The sequence below is a fragment of the Mustela putorius genome, unplaced genomic scaffold (assembly GCF_011764305.1).
Source record: "Mustela putorius furo isolate JIRA1106 unplaced genomic scaffold, ASM1176430v1.1 tig00000466_pilon_pilon_pilon, whole genome shotgun sequence".
In the NCBI taxonomy this organism is placed as follows: domain Eukaryota; kingdom Metazoa; phylum Chordata; class Mammalia; order Carnivora; family Mustelidae; genus Mustela; species Mustela putorius.
In genome coordinates, this window is record NW_025421392.1 from 85,500 (window position 1) to 94,457 (window position 8,958).

Genomic DNA, 8,958 nt, shown 5'->3' on the forward strand with positions numbered 1-8,958 from the left:
GGCTTCTTCTCTATGCTCTACAGCAAAGCATCCAGCTGCCTGCTTGATCCTTCCCTGGACTTGAGCCCCAGCATATTCAAGAGCCAGGCTAAAGTACAAGAGCAGAAGTGAGTAGTGGGAGCTGGGGAGACCAGTCAGCCGGTCAAGGGGGAAAAGGTTAAGGAGGAATCTAGAAGAAACATTTGTGGGCACACTGAAGATAAAAGCAGGGAAAAGGCAACCATTAGGGATCCAGGCAGGTGGTCAAAATTCTGACAGCAAGCTCTTACCAAAGCTATTTTTTGTTTTTGTTTTGTTTTTAAAGCTTTTTTTTCCTGTGCAAAGGCAAGGGTCCATTTCTGGAAAGCCCAACCAGGACCAAGTTATCCCCATGTCCAAGGAAACCACAATACCAGGCAAGTAATCAAAAACAGGGATTCATTCTTTTATTCGTTCAATGAAAAACTAATGAAAATGCTTACCATGTACCAGAGAGCATACCTACAATTAAAATACTGCTTCTTCCTTGAAGATGTTTAAACTGATGAGAAGATCATAGAGCGATATACTGCTTTGATAGAAATACCACACAAGACACTATGGTAACTTCCCAAAAGTTCTGACCTTCCCAAGCCCTTTACAAGGATGAGGGGAAAGCAGGGATGGAGGCAAAAGGGAGAGAGAAAACTACAGTCTTCACTGAGGAGGAGCCCATTTATTAACGTATGATCAGAGCATGGCGGGTTCCAGAATGACCTGCTGAGGCCACTGTAGAAAAGAAACAGGATTGTTTCTAGAACTTAGAGTAGAGGCTGCGGGTTGGCAATGTGCAAAGTCAGTCCTAAAAAGGGTAAGAGCAGAAGCTAAATGAAGAGAGGGAAAAAATGCTTAGTGCCCATAAAATATGATCAAATCTCACAAGTCCTAGAATTGCATTCGGCAAGAGAAAGGAACAAAGTAGCAATACAAGCTACAACATGGATAACCCTTGAAAACATTATGCAAAGCGGTCTTTTGTGACTGAATGCTTTCATGTATCATGACTCCATTCATGGGAAATGTCCAGAAGTGGCAGTCTCTAGCTTATGTAGCCTGGACATTCCCTCGGGCTGGCGGAGTTGGGGATGAGTGACTGCTTATAAGTAGGAAGCTTCTCTTTGGGTGGTGGAAATGCTCTAAAATTTGACTGTGGCAATGCCTGTACAACTCTGAATACAACCAAAAACCATTCAGTTGTACACTTTACATGGGTTCATGCTAGATGAACTATTTTAAGAAGGCTCTTACAATTCTATCATTGTATATTATATATTCTATCATACCAAAAATTGCAGGTGCTTTTATTATCAGTCATAAGCAGCCATATGAAGGCTAAGTCAGCATGTTTTTCTCAAAAACATGTACTCGAATATACAAGAAATCCATAACAGTGCTATAAAGTGTTCATTACAGTTTGCCCAAGCATATGGTTTCGGAGCTTTGTGGAACAAGATTCAAGCCATAGCTGCACCCCTGGCCAGCTGCGCATACTTGGGCAAACTGCTTACTTAACCCTCCGTGTAACTGAGGGCCAAGATGAGGACAACATCTACCTTGCGAGGTAAGAAATTACATATACTCTCTGTAAGCATTCTATATCACTACAACTTTCTAAATGCTGTTATATGAAAAACATTATCCAGAAAAGCTTGCATCAACCTTCTTTGCTTAGATCTTACTCAGAGAAATAAAACAGAATATTCTAATTGAATGTCTTCCATCTTGCATGTCAAGATCTAGATCTCATTCAACTCCACATATCCACTTTATCCAAGTACCCAACAGAGTCCTTTGGATAACAAGGGTGCCAAACACTTTTTTGAGGGCTTACTATGTTCTAGGCTCCCTGTTTCATATTAAAGGTGAATTCAAATTCAAAACCAGGTCAACAAGGCACTGTGCTTTGTCCCACCATACTGACTTTTTAAAATATTATTATTTGGGTGGACCTTGTTGCTGTTCTTATTATCCCTTATCATTAGCCACGAGTTACATTCAAAAATCTATTTCTCAAAAACATGTACTTGAATATACAAGAAATCCATAACAGTGCTATAAAGTGTTCATTACTGATAAGCAGCAATAGGCAGAACAAATAGGAAGGTTCTCTCATTTTTGAACAATATTTTTTTTAAATACGTGCATGAGATTTTAGTCTGGTTTACTTTAATTAGCAACTACATATTTCAAAACGCTAAATATCTTTAGCTATTTTTTTTACCTCTTTCTGAAGTGCGCAATTCATCCCCAAAGAATGAGAGCTTATTTGAATGATTCAAAGTTGACTAACAATTTGTAATTAAACAAATTTTTTAAATTAACATATCAACTAGTGCCTTTTACTATTTAAAAGCAAAAAATGTCATGTATTTTTTTTTAATCTGTTCTGCCTCTTACTTTGGCATTATAAAAAACAGCATATTTCCAAAACAAGCAGTTTCAAAGGTGTTAGCATAGCACGGCATCCACATTACATGGTTAGTTAAGATTCACAACGGAAGAAATGTTGAGCATAACCTTACCATATCATCCGTCAGTGTCTTAATATTTAAATGCTGCAAATAAAAGAAACCAATCATATCAGTAATTTATAACAGCTTTTTTTTATTTTAGCTAATAGAATACATTTAAAAATTCTACAATACTAAGTTGAATGTAATTAAATTCCTGACAGTCTAATAAAAATGAATTATATATTGCTTTAATCACCTTCTCAAGAAGATGGACAAAAGGAACCCTGAATAGTGTAATTTCAAACGTTTCTCAAGATTTCTTGGACTTGCAAACCTGATAAACTAGAAACCTGTGCTACAACAAATAGATAGTCCTGATTAACAATATTTGTTACCATTAAGTAAATGGACTTTGAACACAATGGATAGGGAGATTTAAAACATGAAAAAAAATCTGAACTACAAGACAGTGAAACTTTAAATCTACCATTAGCATGCAGCATAGAAGATAATGAAGTACTTTGCTGGCTTAATTAACTTAAACAATTCTAGTAACGAAGAGAGTACTGGAATGACTATTTGCATCTTTAACATCAGTTTGATTTATCACCAGTGGTGACAGTAGACACTTTTCAATTTCATTGCTAGCTTCTTTGAGAACCCTTTTGCTGATTTCCCTGCTAGACAAACATAAGGCCACTTTACAAAGTGAATAAATTAGTTTCTTACAAAGTGGTGTTCAAAAGAAAAAGTATTTAGGGGGAAAAAAAGACAACCAGAAATCTAAGTTTTATAAATTCCGGAGTCAGGCAAGATTTTGTATTCAAGGAGCCAGAATCAATTTCCAATGCTTCCTTGTCTTATTCAGTAGCATTAGACCATTTAAAAGGGCAGAGAAAGGGTCAAGTGCATTCCTAAATAGATCTGATTTTAGAAGTATAAAAGAACATGTGTTAGCATTCATCATCTAACAGCCTGCGTGGCACTGAATTCAACATGGATGGGATGAAATTTGTTATTCATATTTGTACACCAGAATACATCTTTATTCTCATCAATCTACCTGAGGGATGATACAGATTAAAAAATTGTACAGAACAAATCACTATCCCAGATTCTCTTGCTCTTTGACCAAGACATTCCTTCCTCTAGGGCAAGGAATACAGTAACTGGAAGGGCACAGAATAAGCTTTGTGTAGAACCAAAGCTGAGTAACTAACCCACCACACTTAATAGCCCCACCACTAGGTTCTAACCTAAACGCTCTGTTCAATTGGGAAGAAAGGAGAGTACTGAATTAACTGGTTTCTAATTCTGGGCTAGAAGTTGTCTTCAATATTACCTTCAGTCCTTGAAAATAACAAGCACAGAAGTCCTTAAGAGTGGGTATACCCCTAGGAAGAACTATTAAGATTTCTGAGGTACTTAGGGTCACAGTCTCCTCCCAGAGGCCATTATTACAATTAGACACCAGTCTACATGGCTCTCAAGTTCACAGGAAAAGGAGCAGTAGAAAGACTGTGTGGGGAGTCCCTCCCTCCAACTGCCTGCTGTATGCACCAGTTTCCTGCCAACAGAGATTTCCAGCCCACTGCCCGTGGTTAACACATCTCTATTCTTCCACCAGAGATACCACCCCAATCCCAAGGGGGCAAGGCACCTGAAAGGGGTCGTTCTGCATTCCTCTCACAAGAGGAGAGGACTACAGCCAATTACCAAGACAATGGCATTCTAGGTGACTTAATGCTTAAAAAGTCAGGCCACAGAAAAAGGATCCCGCTGGAATCCTGTTTAGAGAAGTACACCATGGTAAAAAGAAAACACCTTCCTCAGCGAAATAGTCCCAAATACCTGTTTGAGTTGCCTGAGGAAAATGTCATAAAAGCAACATCGAGGGAATGGAAAGAAACAATTTTTAAAAACTAGAGTAGAGCCCAAGGAAGATTCACGATCTAAAGACTGCAGAAAAGATGCAGAAAGTACAATACCACACAGGAAAAGTGGGTAGTGGAGGTTACAGGATGCAAAACACAGAACATGTAAATACCCAGAAACAACATTTTTTTATAACTCCGAAGGTCTAAAGCTACATAGCCCTTTCAGTTAGAGTTAAACTCACAACTCAGAATAGAACAGTCACCCTTATGTAGAAGAAAGATGCGTAAGATCAATTTTTTGGTCAAAACTTCTTTAGATGGTGAAACCATCTCACTGAGAATCTAGCTTTAGTGGCACCTGGGTGGCTCAGTTGGTTAAGCGAATGCCTTCAGCTGAGGTCATGATCCCAGGGTCCTGGACGGAGCCCCATTGGACTCCCTGCTCATGTGCTCACGCTCTCTCTCTCTCAAATAAAAACTTAAAGAATCTAGCTTTTAAAAGGACTCCATTTGTTCAATGCTTTAGTTTTTTAAAAACTATGCAAGCACATAGGCATGCCCAGTTACTAGCTATATTACAAACAGTCTTCTACAAAAAAGAACATGTGATGAATTGTGACAGAATTATATTGCGGGGGTAAGAAAACTCAAAGGGATCCAAGTTCAGGAAGTCTAACAACAGTCTGAGAGAAAAAACAAGAAGCCAAGGTCAAGTTCCTTATTCCTTCTCTGGAAAGCACCTGCCTATCAATTCTCTCCACCATCCATACCAAGACCCAGAGAAGCCAGCAGGGCAGGAAATGATGGCAAACTCAAGGACACTCAACAAGACCGCAGGTAGTGACTAACAGAGTAAAGATTTGGAAAACCAATACAAAAACTTTGGTTCCTATTCCAAAACAAGAAAACCAGAATAAGTGTCATTTCAAAATTTAGCTTTCAAAAAAAGAGAAATTGCATAGCTATTTGTTTATATGCATGCAATCTGAAAGAGACTACTACAAAACCCATCAGCATTCAAAAATTTAAATAGATCTACGCATGAGTAATTTTCCCTAAAAACTGAAATGTCCAATCCCAGTCGACTTCAAACACGACCCAAAGGAAAAATAGACATGGCTTATTTTTAAAATGTACAGTTTTATCAAGCGGTACTCTTTTGTAAGATATTTGCAAAGTTAATTCAAGTTTTCTATGAAGTGGACATTATGTCGATGTTTAGATCACAGACTCTTAAAAAGTCCAACGGGCAGGAGAAAGGAAAGGATAGACATAAAACCCTCAGGTAATTCTGTGGGGTTTCGGCCTTTTTGTAGTAGATCTAAAACTACAGGGGTGACATTCTTAATTTTAAAAAGCAAGAACTTTATTATAAAAAGTTACTGACTTTTTACTGCTACTAGAAGGTACTGTTTAAGTCTGGTTAGCCAAGACACTTAAAAAAATGCAGTTGTTTGTTTGATAGCTACCAGCAATGCTTTTTACTCTGGCTTCTGCTTGGGGGAAGTAGCAACTGCACCCATCAATCCAGCTCACAAGTAGCATTTGCTGATACCCATACCAAGAAGGGAATGGAAACATTCAATGGAAGCAGATGTGACCACTTTAAAAATAACCTAATAGCAACTTTTCTATTTGTTCCTCCACACACATACACAGAAATCGAAAGCATACGGTTTTAGACCTACTAAAACATTCATACCTAAATGTGATTTTGTGATCTTGAGTTACATTACCTGGTCTATGATTGTATAGGTGTTATTTATGCTTTATGGCAATGGGATAAATCAAATGGGCAATAATTTCAAAAACAGTTCTGTATGCAGAACCGTTGGTAAATGGTTCAGGTGTCGTATTAAAGTATGTCAGGGATCCTTTCCCAAACCAAAAAGTTCACCTTTCTTCCTGTGTTCCTACGTTGCTCAGTTTACTAAATTCTACTTTCTCCTGAAAAAGTAAGGAACACCTCATATAGATAGGGAGGAATGTCTTCTGTAATGACAATTCCTAGGATGAATGGTCAAGAGGATCACTCTGGAACTAAAGGAGAAAAAGTCTTTATAGGCTTTTTGTTTTGTTTTGGGGTTTTTTTTTTTTTGTTTTTTTTTTTTGGATCCTATGTTCTTTTGAAGAAATAAAAAAGGTAGAAATACAGAACATAGGTCTCTACATTCACATTTAAGCAAGGCATCAAAACCTTTACTGAAGACCATATATGCTGTCAAAAAATAGATCTAGAGCTTGCAGAGCACTGTATGAAATGCTGTAAATAGCAAGGGGTCCCTCCCCAGCCAACTTAGTTTACAAGGAAATAAACAAGACCAGTTAAACTACAGAATACTAAGCAACATAAAAACCCAAGGTCCACATACACTGAAAAAAAAGAAGACGACGACAAAGAAGAAGAAGAATCCAAGCTGTAGCCAAGACTTTTAGCAAATTTTCTATTTTCTTTCATTGGATAGCACACTGCAACCAGCAGGAAGCAAAGGATTTGTCCACTCATGTCATTAGTTACATGGCACCCACTACCAAATGTCAAGCTAATAAGCTCTGATCACTGACAAAGTCAAATACATGGTACTATTTTTAAAATAATTTTTAGCTGTTGCAATTTAATTTCATCAATTTATATCCTTTAACTAAGTCATTATGACGAATTACTAACGAGGAAAACTTGTAAGATTAAAACCTCTGAAGGCGCCTGACTCAAACCCAATTTCATCAATGAGACCCTCTCGGCCACCTGGTTTACACCTTGCTAGTGTGCACTAGAACACACCAAGATTTCTCTGTGAAAGAAGAGAACAAGGTCTCGGCTACTCAACATTCTGAATCAGTAGGTCTAAAGTGGGGTTTAGGCATCCACAGGCTCCAGGTGGCAATGCAGCCACCAGCCCAGGACCCAGTGAGAAACACCACTCTGCACTCCACCGCCACCAGCCACAAAATATCCCTTGAGCACACATTCGAAACTCTCGTCAAGTGGCTCTCTTAAGAACCAATGTCCCCAAAACAAGCTAAATGAAGGGTACAGGTAGAAAGTAGAAGACGTTTTTCAAAGTGAGAAACACTGAGCTGGTACAATTGGAACAGGTCTTACTGCCATGTAGTGAGAGGCACCAATTAGTACTGTTTTAAGAGAATTCAACACTCTCTAGGGGGTAGGGTGAATTATTGCGTCATTTATTCAAATGCTTAGTTCATCCCTAAAGGTACAATAATTCTACCCTGTAAGCATGTGTTTAGTACTAAAGGATCAAGGCTTGCTCATTAGATCAAACCAGGACATAACACTATTTGCCTGTCAAAGTAAGTGCCTAATGGGTTACTGACACAACAAATTTACATCCAAAAGGAAAAATGGATCAAACTTCTTTTAAAAGGTGTGGGTGATGCTATGTTAATGCACTGCTCACACTTGTTTCCAATTCCAGATTATTCCTTTCCACCAAATGCTAACTCGTGCTTTATCCTAACATTTCTGGCCCACACACCTGTTTAATGTCAATGCCAATTGTGAAGACCGCAGGACTATAAAGGTATAGGACTAATCAAGACACTAACCACACCTACAGAGCCTAAGGTTCATTTCCCAGGCAACGACAGACCATACCTAGGTGAAAGTATTCAAGGACTCCATATTTAACAGCTCAGAAACGTCCAAAAATAATACTGAAGCTTTCATAGCACTGAGGATAAGAGTAGAGCTGGCTCTTTGATAACATAAAGAATAGCTTTTGACTGGCTTTTCATGCGGTCATATTTTTAGTCCCCGGTAGAGAAAGTGAGACATGTTAGGGACAGGTGAGAATGAGTAAAATCTCTCCAGCTTCTTTTGATCTGTTCATTTATTCAAAACCAAACCGTGCCTACCTCAGAAAAATAAACACCTGGCCATTACCCTAGTCTTCGCTACTCTCACCCGCCAGAGAACCTAACCTCTCTTCTCCATAATTCCTCCTTTGGGAAAGGAGAGTCCTCGAGATACACTAGCTTTCAGGAAGAGACATCAGTTAAGCATTCATAGAAGGGAAAAAATTAATTTCTAAGAAAACTCAACATTTTCAGAAGGATCAAAAGGCAGCAACAGAACTGCTAGAAAACCACTATCTCTCTAGAAAAACCAATTATCAAATTGTTACTTGAACTTCTCTCCTAGATGACACAACACAGGAGCTGGGCACCTAACAAGTCTCTCTTTTTTTTTTTTTTTTTTTTTTTTAAATTCTAACTCAACTCCAGTGTTCTTTTTCCTTCAATAAACTTCAATGGTGAGGAAAAATGAAAGGAAAAACAGACTGGCTAATTCTAGTAACAGCTTGAACTTATTTTAATACCTATTTTAAGATGCTCTCCTCAGCCATTCCGGTTCTTTTCACGTCTACTATCACATCAAAAACTCCTGTGCAATGGGTCCAAGAAAAGGCAATTCAAACCTCTGAGCAGCTCTACAAGTCGATTTGGTTCTAGGTCACCAGAATCCATGACCTTTATAGTCATCTGGAGAATGCTGAAAAGTATTTAAAGTATTCACTGCCAGAAATGGTCCTAGAGTACCTTGAAGCTTATCTAAACTAAGTTTAGATAAGTTGTTTCTGAGCGTCTCC

The 8,958-nt window shown here is 38.3% G+C and overlaps 1 long non-coding RNA gene across 1 annotated transcript in view; it reads right to left on the reverse strand.

The window, feature by feature from the left end:
- Positions 1–2,573, reverse strand: part of LOC123392241 — a 53,227-nt gene extending 50,654 nt beyond the window's left edge. The window contains exon 1 of the long non-coding RNA XR_006606954.1: positions 2,541–2,573. This is a non-coding gene — a long non-coding RNA (uncharacterized LOC123392241). The remainder of the gene's footprint in view (positions 1–2,540) is intronic.
- Positions 2,574–8,958: the final 6,385 nt, after the last annotated feature.